Source organism: Lactuca virosa, chromosome 2 (assembly GCF_052849685.1).
Source record: "Lactuca virosa cultivar CGN04683 chromosome 2, Lactuca_virosa_CGN04683_v6, whole genome shotgun sequence".
Lineage (NCBI taxonomy): Eukaryota > Viridiplantae > Streptophyta > Magnoliopsida > Asterales > Asteraceae > Lactuca > Lactuca virosa.
Window position 1 is genome coordinate 305,171,655 of NC_136427.1, and position 13,773 is coordinate 305,185,427.

Consider the following 13,773-nt stretch of genomic DNA (forward strand, 5'->3'; position numbering starts at 1 on the left):
TAGATGGTTGGGTCTTTAGCAGGGATGAGGTTTTTTCTGTTGTTTCAACGCACTCTTTCATTGATCAGAAGTTGTTACCAGTTTCTCCTTCTCATAAGAGGTAGGGTAAGTTTGTTCCTATAAAAGTTAATGTGTTGGCATGGACAGTGTCGATAGATAAACTTCCTACTAGACCTAATTTAGTTTCTCGTGGGGTGGATGTGCATTCGTCGCTTTCCCGATTTGTGAGATGGACATTGAAAATTCTAGTCATTTTATTTTCTAATGCTCTTTGGCTATGGATTTCCAGTGTATGATTTTAAGGTGTTTGGGTCTTAGTGCGCTTCCGATTCTTTCCTATGCAGCGTGGTTGGCCTGGTTTAATTCTCTTCGTCTCAGTGGAGTTTTGAAGATCTTTTTGGAAGGTGCGTTATATGCTTCTCTGTGGCACATTTGGAACTTCAGGAATGCTAGGTTTTTTTCATTTTCTAAGCCTATGGCGGTGGATATTTTTGAAAAATTAGTCATGCAATTATTTATGTGGTGTATTGGTAGGTCTATGAAAAATATTAATTGAGTTTGTTTATTAAAATTCTACGGTTCCAAAAAATACACTCCCTTAAAAATATGTTTTGACTATCATTCATTTTTATTAAACATAAAACCAAGATGTCAAAATCCATCAACTTTTATAATATTATGTCCGAAAAATAATTTCATATAATAAATTTTTTTCCTTTGTTTCAGAATTAAAATTTTAGTTTTGGGTTAAACAAATGTATCATTTACATGCATTCTTTAAAAATCTTATAAAACACGTTTATCTTTTTCCATACTTTGTTGAAGATATAAAGTGTGAAGACCAAAAAGAATTTATCGTTAAACCATAAGCAGTTATTTCATGACTATATATATTAAGAACACATGTGAAAGTAAAGATTCACATTGACTACCAATGTGAAAATGGAAGTTTAGTAGCATCCATTGATTAATTATTGTGTGCCTTTCATCCTTAAATTCCATTTTAATTACAAGATTAATCCACTAATTTCAACTGATAAGGAATTTATTCAAAAGTTCTGTGCCTCATTTTCAATTGATAATCAGTTTTACAAGATTCTCATGCCATCCAAATGTAATCGAACTTACTTTATCTTCTTGCCCATTCCTCCGCCCTCCATTTATCACAAAAGATTATGGCTTGTTTAATATAAATATATAGATTAGTTAAGAATATAATCTTAACTAATGAAATAAGTGATTCAAGGTCCAAAAGAGAAAGAGCACGTTTTCAAAGACAACTTTTGTTGGTGTATAGTCTTCTATTAATGTATGACTATAGCTGAATGTGAGCTGTCCATTTGAACTTAGCCGATATATCGTTACTTTGTCTTGTTTACATAACACATCAAATATTGGATTTCATGGTTGGTAAATAATATTAATATTTGTCTTCTTTACATAACACATCAAATATTGGACTTCATGGTTGGTAAATAATATTAATATATAAAGTATTATCCAAATTCCCTTGGAAAATCGTCCAATGGTTTTGACGAATACCACATTGTCTTATAAAGAAGACGCTAATAGTATTAGCATATAAAAATTTTAAAAATGATTCATATGGTTTATTAAAAATGACAACAAAAAAATAATGTTGGATGACGCTACACCATTTGTCATTTGTCCCCGTGGTTTCAAGATGTTGTATGGTTGCTCATAAAGGCTAATGTTCGTTAAAAAATTAGGTTAACTACTTATGAAATGACCAACTTCTCCCTCCTTATTTTATAAGTTGATTTTATGTTTCTTTTATCTATGATAAAATTCATAAGCTCCTACCCTCACCGACATACATCTTACTACCTTCCACCCTCCTCTCCAAATCCAATAGCCTCCTCTCTCCACCACATTTCCATCCTACTACCTCCTTCGCCTCCACTTCCTTCTAAAAGTCCGGTAGCTACATCTTCTCCACCAACACATCCCGTCGGTCTTTCCTTGTTGGCGACCTAGACCTAGATGGGCCCACCATTCTCCATATACAATGTTTTTCTCTAAATCGTGACCACGATATACATCATAGGCGATCTCTGCGATGTAGGATGTTTTCAAAAAAAAATTCTTTCTCGCCCTTTTAGCACAAGTAATTGACATTTTGCGGGAAAAAAATCAACTTTTTTTTCAACATTATTCTCATGTTGTTTTTAAAATTGTTTTTGGTGTTCTTGGTGATTTTTCAACCTAATTTTTTAGGAAATATTATATTGTTTTCGGAAAAAAAAAAAGAACGAGTGTTGTGTCCAATTCTTGAAGGCAAAAATACATATCAAAATCAAATAACAAAAACAGCTCATGAACTGTAATCTTTATTTGGAAAATTAATTTTGGTTTTTGTTTGATTTGATTCATTATTATTTCATTAGATTAATTTGAGGCTAAGTTTTTCCTATCAATAGTTATATAAAAAAATTAGTATAGTTAACAAAATCCATAGATCCATATGCGATACATTATTAGTCATTCTCAAAATACCATATGTGAAACCTTCGGTTAGAAAACATAGAATCTTTATTCTATAAATTTGTAGATGCATAACTTTCAAACTTTAAATTTGTAACGTCTCAAAAATTAAGACCAAAAGTTTCGATTTTTATATTAATAAAACCATTATCCATAACCATATTATAAACCATAGTGAAATCAGAGTATATCAAATAACATCCAAAAACATCAGAGTCATGTAAAATGCGGAACAATGTGGTGTGCGCACTGCAATCATCCCGAGCTCTTTCCCTTCGAACCAGAAGTACCTAAAACATAAACTGAAAACCGTAAGCACAAACCTTAATGAGTTCCCCAAAATACCACATAACATACATATCGAACATAGAATGGGTCATGCCCGTCATCGGGTCCCACCCAACATCGAGCCCCGCTCGGAACACATCTGTCAGTCATCAGGCCACGCCTAGCATTGGGCCCCGCCCGTTATACGTACAAACACATAAACACATGCAAAAATCACAAAGATAAATAGCATACAATATAATCATTAGTCCCCGCCCGGTAGGCATATCAGAAAACATACATGCAGAGTCACACACACAACTAGCATCCTAATCATAATAAACCATGGGCCAACATTGGTGCCTTCGACCCACTAAACACAGTCAGGAATCTCACCTCAAGCTGCTGGATCTCTCAGATAAGATCTCGATCTACTGATCCGAAAAATCCCTACGCTAACACCATCTAATAATATCCAATTAATAATCAGATCTCGACCCCCACTCAAGAATTTAAATTACTTGTCCAACATCCAGGGTAAAAGACCATTTAACCCTTTTCCTTACTTGGCACAAAACCAAGACCCAATCCATTTGCTCAAAAGGCCCAAATTCCTAAATAGCATCCCAAGGCCAAATATGGCCCAATTCCTAATTGGGCCTAAAACCATCATGGACCTAATTCCAAGAAAGCCCATAGTCTCTTCATTTCCCAAAGTCAGAAGTCCAATAGCCCATCAAGGCCAAAACCCTAAAACTCCAAAATATTGCCGAAACCCGTCAAATTAAACCGATGGTCAAACTGCTGAGACTTACGCTTAGCGTACTGCTTCTTGGGCCAGTACGTGCAACGTACGAGCTGGGTACGCCACGCGTACTCCACAGACAACCAATCCAACCCATTAAGCACTTAATCGGTTAAGACATCATGCCAAACTCTCACATCAGATTCTAGACGGTGGCTTAACACGTAAAGTTGGCAACTTTACTCCCATGCATGTCTTATTAAGACCCAAAACTCAAAGAGAACCATAACAAGGCCCCTAACACATGCATGGTCCAAAATAACTCATAAAGGTGCCATATTTATGGATAAGGGACCTCAAATGTGCTAAGATCAAACATCCGTAGCTTCTGGAGTAGACCATAATCTCAAATATGGCTTAAAAGACCCAAAAATGCACAAATAACACCTTAAGTTGGATCTAGCATAAAGAACCATCAAGATGAGAGGTTTTCACCTCAAATAGCTTGCTAAAATGAAGATGACTCTAGATCTACAAACTAAAGCCACTCCCAAGCAACCTCCGAGTGTTCTTCTTCTTCTACTTCACCATAAAACACCACCAAAACTCACTTTCAAGCTCAAATCTCACAAATTACACTTAGGGTTTCGATCTTAGGGTAAAGAGTGATGGAGGCGGTTAAATAGAAGCTCCAAGGGTGTAAGGGTCGTATTGTTGTAATTAGTCGAAATATATTTTGTACTCTTCGAATGTTTTGTAATATATTTTACTAGGGCGCTTTTATTCGAAGCTTTAGAGTCAATGCCTTAGTATATTTTTTGTACGCTTTCGGTTCCCTATAAATAGGGGTTATTTACTAGAGTTAGAAAAGAGTTTTTACAGACCTGTCTATTTGCTCTGTAAACATTCGAAAGCGTAAATCAAGCTGAAACAAGATCATATTTACATCTGGTGTTCAATCTTGCATTCATACTTGAATTCATACTTGAATTCATACTCTGATCAATTCAATACTCGATTCATTGGTTCATCAATTGGTATCAGAGCAGGAATCATATCTCTGATCTGATTTTCACGCTGTTCAAAAGGTTTTCGAATCAACTTTTTGATTCAAAAGTTTCCGCACTTTTTGAAAGTGAAAAATTGTCTAGATCTTAGTTTGTGATTCGATTCTGCTTTTGAATTGTTGAATCGAGTGTTATTCTCATCAATTCGATTTGATTCATCTAGTTTGTTTTCAAATTCTCAAATCTTTTCAAACTTCTCAAAATCATCTTCCGGACAACAATGGCGAGTTTCAATCTCAATTCGATGACCTCGTTTTCTCATCTGTTAGGTTCATCAACCAAAATTCGAATGCTAATCCCTGGATACTATGATCAGTGGGCTGATCGTATGCAGGATTATCTGAATGGTCTGGATGAAGAATTATGGTCATGTATCACTGGAAATGTCAATGTTCCAGTGAATGTTCAACCAATTGGATCATCTTCTACAAATTCTGGAGTTGATAATCAATCTGATCGTCTGAAGAAACTGGAGAAGAGGTGTATGAGGGAACTGCGAGGTGCTTTACCTCCAGTTGTGTACAATTACGTTAGAAGTTGTACAACTGCAAAGGAGGTATGGAACAATCTGAAAGATAAGTTTCAAGGAAGTGAGAAAACAAAAATCAATTCAGTCAAACAGTGTTTGGTTGAACTGAAAGATTTCAAACAAAAAGAAGGAGAAACAATTGAAGTTTACTATGATCGTCTGAACGAGTTAATCTATCGTTGCAATCGCTATGGAATTACCAGGACTTCGATGGAATTCAATCTCATCTTTGTAATGGGGCTTCGAAAAGAGTGGAGAAGTGTGAGTATGATGGTGAAGAATCAACAAAGTTTTGATACATCAACTCTCAATGATTTGTACAATCAGTTGAAAACACACGAAATTGAGGTAAATGAAATTGCTGAGGAATCGAAGCTGAATTTGGGAGGTCCATTAGCTCTTGTGTCAAAGATTTCGGAGAAAGAAGCTGAAAATGGTGATTATGAGGAAGAAGAAGGATTCATCATGAATTCGGATGATGAAGCAATAACATTTTACTCGAATAATCGTGTTAAGAAATATTTCAAAAAGCCGTTCAATTCGAAGACTAAGCTTGCTGAGGTGAAAGGAATTTTTGTGAGTAAAAATGTTGTTGAGGAGAAAAAGAAAGTTGAGAAGCAAGATTCGAAGATAGCTGAAGGAAAGGGTGAGAAGAAGCTGAAAGGTGATGCTGGAATAGATTGTCATTATTGCAACGGTGCGAATCATCTTGCAAATGACTGTATGCTTCGAAAGAAGGATGAGAGGAAGAATAAAGTCAAAGATGAGGCATACTATGCAGAGAAGCTTGAGGTGGTTCGTGCTAAAGCAAAGAATTTGTCATTGGTTGCAAAGGGTGAGCATGAGGATGAAGATGGAACTTATCAAATCCGGTCATCTGGATCAGATGATGAAGAAATGCGAAATCCGACACATGGAGCGTTGTATGCGAAAATGGAGGAGGACTCAGATGATGAGGAATTCAAAGTGAGGGGACGATGCTTCGTATCCAAAGCGGCTGACAAATCTCCAATGACAACAAAGGTACGTAAAATTCTCGAATCTTTTAATATTCCTACTCATGCTTATGATTCTGAACTAATATCTTTTGATGAAACGGTTACTTATTTTGATTCAATTGTTGTGTCTGCTAGTAATGAGGCCAACAAATTGTCCATGGAGTTGTTAGAGACCAAAAAGAGATTAGACATGAAAATAAGCAAACTTGAATGTTTGGAATTACAAATTACAAACATTATGTGTGATAGAGATACTTTAACGAGGGATGTGAAACTTTTGCTAGCACAAAGAAACATTTACTGTAATTCTGCGAAAAGACTTTATGGCAAATTAACTGATTTACATCATTCAAGTGACATAAGTAAAGAGCAACATAGAAAATTATTACCTTTTCTAGCATTCGAAAGAGCTAAGGTAGATAATATTTCGTATGATTGTGAGCAAATAATAGCTGATTTTGACAAAGTTCCTGATGATAGATATAAATATGGAATTGTCAAAATTGATGAATGTCTTGATGCAAATGAATTAGTTAACATCGTGAATGATACTTTGACTAAAACTGAACAAATTCAAATTTTGAAAAAGACTAAGAATTCAACATCTGATTCTCAATCTAATTTTGCTGATATTGAAGATAATTCTGACAATATTAGTGAAATTAGTGAACTTGAAGATGTTGATTGTTCTCAGTTGTCTGTTATTAATGTTGCATCAACATCTAAAGGGAAAGAAAAAATTAAGGATTTGATGGTTGAAAATGAAACTGATATACCCTCAACTTCGAAAGTTAGTGATGTGAACTTCGTGTATATCAAAGACAGTCAAACTGATGATAGTGATGATGAAGATGAAGAGAAAATTTCGAAGGAAAAGAAATCTTCAAAGGAAGAAGAAAATCCACGAATAGTGGTTGATCAGGTGTATGGTGATACACAAAAGTTCGAAAAAGTGATGAATGAAAAAGGTGAACACTATCTTGAAATGAATACAGTGGTTTATCTAAATTTCAAATGTACAGATGATGTCATTTTTCCAAATCAAGTTTTCGTAACTACTAGAAATGTTGAGAAAATCAAACCAGAATTAAAGAAGTTAGTTGAAGAGGATAATTCAAAAACAACTGATGAAGGCTTTTCGCAAATCAAAGCACAGTTGAAAACAACTTAACAAAGAATTCGTATGTTTTCCAAAGTCAAAAACCACAAAGAAAATGGGTTGAAAAATCAAAAATTGAAAAAGAGAATTCAAAACAAGTTGAAAATGAATGTGAAAAAGTTGTCAAATTAAACTCCAAGGAATTCAAAGATCAAATTGACAAATTTTCGAAGGAAAACAACATTTCAAAAAGACAAGCAAGAAAGAAAATATTTTGGCAAAATGTTGAGTCTCAAAAGGTGTCTGAATCACAATTACCCAAAAATGTTTTCAAAGCTAAAAATTCATCTTTTCAACAAAACCTCAACATTCATCTCAATCAAATCATTCAAAGTCTGAAGTGAATAATCAACCAAGGTTTTCGAAAGTTTCAGAAACTAATATTCCAAGAAAATTTTCAAATAACTCAAATCCAAATCAAAAATTCTTTCAACGTCAACATTTTAAATCAACAGTTGATACATCATATGCTAAATCTTTTATAACAAATCCAAATGTTGATTTTGTTCCTAAAAAGCCAAATTTTCCAAATCAAACGAAGAAAGAAACTACGAAAACTTCACGAGAAAAAGGAATAACGTCAAGGAAGAACATTGATCATTGGCTTGAAGGCAAAGGAAAGATGTATCAGTCAAATACATTTTCAGAGGAGCAAATTCACGAAGCATATGAAAAGTATATGAATAATTCATCAAATGGCAGTTCATCGTCTAAGGATTCGAACATGTCAGTCAAAGCTTGGAAACCAGTAATAAAAGCAAAGAATGTTCATTCACAAACTCAGAATTCAAAGGGTAATGTCAGTGAACATTCGAAACCATCAAAAACTTATGTTTCGGTTCCTTTAAATGAAGATGTAAACTTAATTGATAGTCTCAAAACAAAAGTTTGTGATTGGGTTAAAAGTTCTTCATTGCATTCGAAATTGAAATCTAATTTCCAAGGACCTAAAAAGCCTTGGGTACCTAAATTTTTCCATTGAATGTAGGTACTATGTGACGAGCAATAACAAGTGGTACATCGATAGTGGTTGCTCTCGTCACATGACTGGGAAGAAGGAGAATTTACGTGATTTTCGAAGTCTCAAAAATGTTGGAGTAGTGAAGTTTGGGAACAATCAAAAATGTAAAGTCAAAGGATATGGGAAGATCACGAATGGACAATTCACAGTGAATCGTGTGGCGTATGTTGAAGGTCTTCAACATAACTTGATAAGTGTTTCTCAACTTGTTGTGGGCACTGGCAATCAAGTTCTTTTTAACGAAGAAGGAAGTGTTATTTCGAATGTCAACACAAAAGAAGTGTTACTAAAATCCAAAAGGAAAGGTGACATGTTCACTTTGGATATCAATCCGATAGTAGGGAAACCTGCTATATGTCTTCTTTCGAAAGCAACAGTAGACTTAAGTTGGTTATGGCATCGAAGACTTTCTCATCTCAATTTTCGAAACATCAATAAGCTTGTGGTACAAGATCTGGTAAGAGGTTTACCTGTACTTAAATTTGACAATGATTCTTTATGTGCAGCTTGTGAAGTTGGCAAGCAACATAAACAAGGTCATCCAATTACAATAGATTCGAAAATTGTCGCACCTCTGGAGCTTTTACATATTGATTTGTGTGGTCCTTCGACTGTTTCAACTCTCAACAAGAAACGGTACATTTTAGTTATTGTTGATGATTTTTCCAGATTTATGTGGTTTTATTTTCTCAGGCTTAAATCCGAAGTTGCACAAATCATGATTGACTTTATCAAAAAGATGGAAACAACATTGAAGAAGATTGTTCGAAAAATTAAAAGTGATCATGGAACTGAATTTAAGAACAGTGTTCTTGATTCATTTTTGGTGGACAAAGGAATTTCGCATAATTTTTCATCTCCATACACACCACAACAAAATGGTGTTGTTGAACGAAGAAATAGGTCACTATACGAAGCGGCAAGGACTATGTTGGCATATGCGAATCTTCCACAATACCTTTGGCCTGAAGTCGTGTCCACCGCATGTTTCACTCAAAACAGATATTTCATTCATCGTCGTTTTAACATTACTCCATATGAAATTCTCAACAATCGAAAACCTAACGTCAAATTTTTCCATGTTTTCGGATGCAGATGCTTCATTATGAATCTCAAGGATAATCTTACGAAATTTCAAGCTAAAGCAGATGAAGGGATTTTCTTGGGATATTCGCATAATTCAGTCGCATATCGTGTGTTGAACAAAAGAACACGAAGAGTTGAAGAAACTTTTAATCTTACATTTGATGATTACTACATTAAACAAACAACATCACAGTTTGAAAATCATCCTATTCTGACAAAAACACAAGATGAATCTGAATCCTCACAAACATTAGATGTTGATTATGATTTAATTTTTGGAATTTCAGATCATGTTGTTAATGCTGAAATACATGCAAATGATAATCATGTCTCTGAACTCACAAAGCTTACTGATGATTCAACATCAACTTCTCCAGAGAAAAGCGAAAGTATGCAAAACAATCCAGTGGAGGGGGAGCAATTGGATTCGAATACTCTAGTTGAGGAAGAGCATTCTTTCGAGGGGGAGAATAGAAGAGTGAATGCTAATGTTGAGGGGGAGCATTTAGAAAACATTGAGAATAATGATGATTTAGATGATGTTTGTTCGATTGTAGGTTCAGAAAATGAAGATATATACGAAGATGCACCTTTGGAATTTGATCCAGCATATCCGCCAATGGAAAAGTGGACAAGAGATCATCCGAAGGATCAAGTAATTGGGAATCCACAAGAGGGAGTTTTAACAAGAGCTCAAATTCGCGCAAGGAATGAGGTATTGAATACTCATCAAGAATTTTGTATGTTCAATGTTTTTATATCTAAAATTGAACCAAAAATAGTTAAGATTGCAATGGAACACTCAGATTGGGTTGTTGCAATGCAATCTGAATTGTCTGAATTTGAACGAAACAAGGTTTGGAGATTAATTCCTAAACCTGAAAATGTTTTGATTGTCGGGTTAAAATGGATTTTCAAAAATAAAACCGACCAAGATGGAAATATTGTTCGAAACAAAGCCAGACTTGTTGTTAAAGGTTATTCACAACAAGAAGGAATCGACTATGAAGAAACTTTTGCCCCTGTCGCAAGACTCGAGGCGGTTCGTATATTTCTGGCTTATGCAGCTCACAAAGATTTTGATGTTTATCAAATGGACGTGAAGTGTGCATTTCTAAACGGATAGCTTGAAGAAACTGTTTACGTGGAACAGCCCCCAGGTTTTATTAACGAAGAATTTCCAAATCATGTTTATATTTTAGATAAGGCAGTTTATGGTTTGAAACAAGCACCACGAGCATGGTATGCAACTCTTCTTCATTTTTGAAACAATCTAAATTTAAACAAGGATCTGTTGATCCCACATTATTTCGAAAGAAAGTTGGGAATCATCTAATGCTTGTTCAAATTTATGTTGATGATATTATTTTTGGCTCAACTGACCCTGCTTTATCTAGAGAATTCGAAGATTTGATGAAAAGTAAGTTCAAAATGAGCATGATGGGAAAAATCAATAATTTTCTTGGTTTGAATATTCGTCAAAACAGAGAAGGGATTTTTATTAATCAGGAGAAATATACGAAGAATCTGCTTGAAGAGTTTTGATTGACGAATAGCACAAAGTTACGAGTTCCAATGGCAACTGGCATAAAGTTGACACCTTCGTTAGATAAACCTGCAGTTGAACTAACTCTTTACAGGAGCATGATTGGTTCATTACTTTATCTTACAGCAAGTAGACCTGATATCATGTTTTCTGTATGTAATTGTGCTAGGTATCAGTCAAATCCACGAGAACCACATCTCACTCCTGTGAAGAATATATTTCGTTATCTTAAAGGAACAATTTCGTTAGGATTGTGGTATCCTTCGAACACTGGGTTCTTTGTACAAGCATATTCGGATGCAGACCTGGGTGGTTGTAATCTTGATCGAAAGAGCACAAGTGGTGGATGTCAATTTCTTGATGGCAAATTGGTGAGCTGGCAGTCGAAAAAGCAAACATGTGTATCAATTTCAACAGCTGAAGCAGAATATGTAGCTGCTGCTGCTTGCACTTCACAAATAATATGGATCCAAAGTCAATTGCGTGATTATGCAATAAATATGAAAAAGATTTCATTATATTGTGATTCTCAAAGTGCAATAAGAATTTGTCATAATCCTGTGCAACATTCGAAGACTAAACATATAGCACTTCGTTATCATTTCATCAAGGATCACGTGGAGGATGGGAATATTGAAGTACATTTCGTGAAAACAACTGATCAGTTAGCTGATATTTTCACGAAACCTTTAGATGAAAAATCTCTTGTGAGAATTATAGAGGGACTTGGAATGATTGATGGAAATTCTGTTTCATGCGAAAAAGAAGAATGATGCATGATAAGGACTGATTCAGAGGCGCTGAATGAAAGACAAAGCAATATCCGTCAGCATTCAGAGGTTACTGTTCATAGTCAACGCTTCGACCCCTTCGAATTCGTAAATTTGTCACTTGTTTTAAGGTTTGATTCAGAGGTTACTGTTCATAGTCAACGCTTCGACCCCTTCGAATTCGTACATTTGTCACTTATAAGGGGATGATAAAATTTCGCATTTTTGCAACAAGTACTGTTTCATTTTCGAAAATTCAAAAATCCAAAAAAGATTTTCGTTTGTTTTGTCATTTATTTTCGAAAATTCAAAAATACAAAAAGATTTTCGTTTGTTCTGTCTTTATTTTCGAAAACTCAAAACAACAAAAATATTTTGATTCTTATTTTTTTTTAGTCTTCTGTTGCCGATAATCTTGAAGACACAGAGTGGCTTATGCTTGCAGTTCTAGGGTCAGGTACATTTTTCGTATGAATCGATAAATTTTTCATCATTTGAACTAGTTAAGTTGTCCCTAGAAGCATGCTGCTGCATGTTGTCTAAAGCCTCCAATGACTCAATGTGTGTGTACGAAAGCCTTAATGAAATATTTCATACGAAAATTTCTTCCCAATTAGGCTTATATTCACATTAGTCTCTGAGCTACCTGACTCTTCTCAAAATGAGTTAAGAGTTTACTGTTTGGTCTAAACATAACAGAGGTACTTTTCGTGTCTTACACCAATCTTTTTCATCCATAAAGTTCTTACACGATCACACACAAAGACATATGTCCGAGAGGTCTCTGATCAAACCTATCGAGACTTTGACATATCAAAAATCTGTGTTTATAATCTGACATCATGAGACCGTGATGAAAGTGAAACTCAATTTTCATTACCTTTTTAAGGAATTGACGGGGAACTAAGTTCCAGAGTTTCACGAAACTTTTGTTTCTGTATCAAAATTTGAAACTCCAAATCATATTCATTTCGAATGAGTGGTCTTGATCAAACATTCGAAACCCACGATGTTTGTTACCCAACAAGATCCAGCACATAAATTTTTTCTTGAATATGATTTCCGTGTGAGTTTCATTCGAATGTCCTTGTCATTTCAAAATTTATCAAAGCCAACTTGTCGCTGACTACACTGGTCAAACAAGCAATTTCTGTTACAATTTCTCACCTTATGTTTAGGATGACATGTAACGAAATTTTTGAACTACCCACGCAGCATTATAAAAGAAGCCCTTCGATACTTGTCAACAAGTATTCGATTGTAATTCACGGGAACCCACACAAGCTATTGATCATTTCTCCTAATGATTAATCAAGTAATCTTTTCCCGGGATTTTATCTGCTTTTGTGTCAATGGTTTGACATCACAATATCCCATATTTTTCTTATTTTTGTTTCTCGTCTATATTCTTTGGAACACTGCACTCACGAAATCCTTGAGGCTCTGAGTAATACCAGCTCAGGCTGATGATTTCAAACTTCTGGCGTATGACTTCGCTTTTCATCCCAAAAGTGAAAGAGCCTTGCTTCCATTCGAAGGGTTCTGACGGTTACAATACTCTTGGGGATAACAAGACAGGTTGTTTATAAATGACGTATGGTATTCTATCCGGTTTTCAAGGTGATGTGACAGCTACTTTTTGACGCATGGCTACTTTTCCGCAGTAATGGTCCGACTTTCAGGGTTACATATAAAAGGGGATTCAAGGGTTCATTGTCAGTTTACGCGATCAAAAAGCAAATTTCACAAATTCTCTGTTCATTATTATCTTCAAACCCTAACAATGGCGACTTCTACTCATGTTGATTCTCATACCACTGAAGATGCCTCTTCATTACCAATAATGAAGATTCAAGCAACAAACTATTACTTGGAGGGTGAAGTTTCTCAATACCCGGAAGAATTGAAGATGCTAATAGTTGCCTTGAAGAACTCTGTTTTGGCTAAGGCGATGTTCAATTCTTTCTCTGTTCCATTGTCCTGGCTTTCTCAAGCAGGATCAACTGCGACTTACAACAAAGCATCTGTTACGATTACTTTTCATCTGGTGAACGACAAAAATGTCAGGCTATCCAAGAAA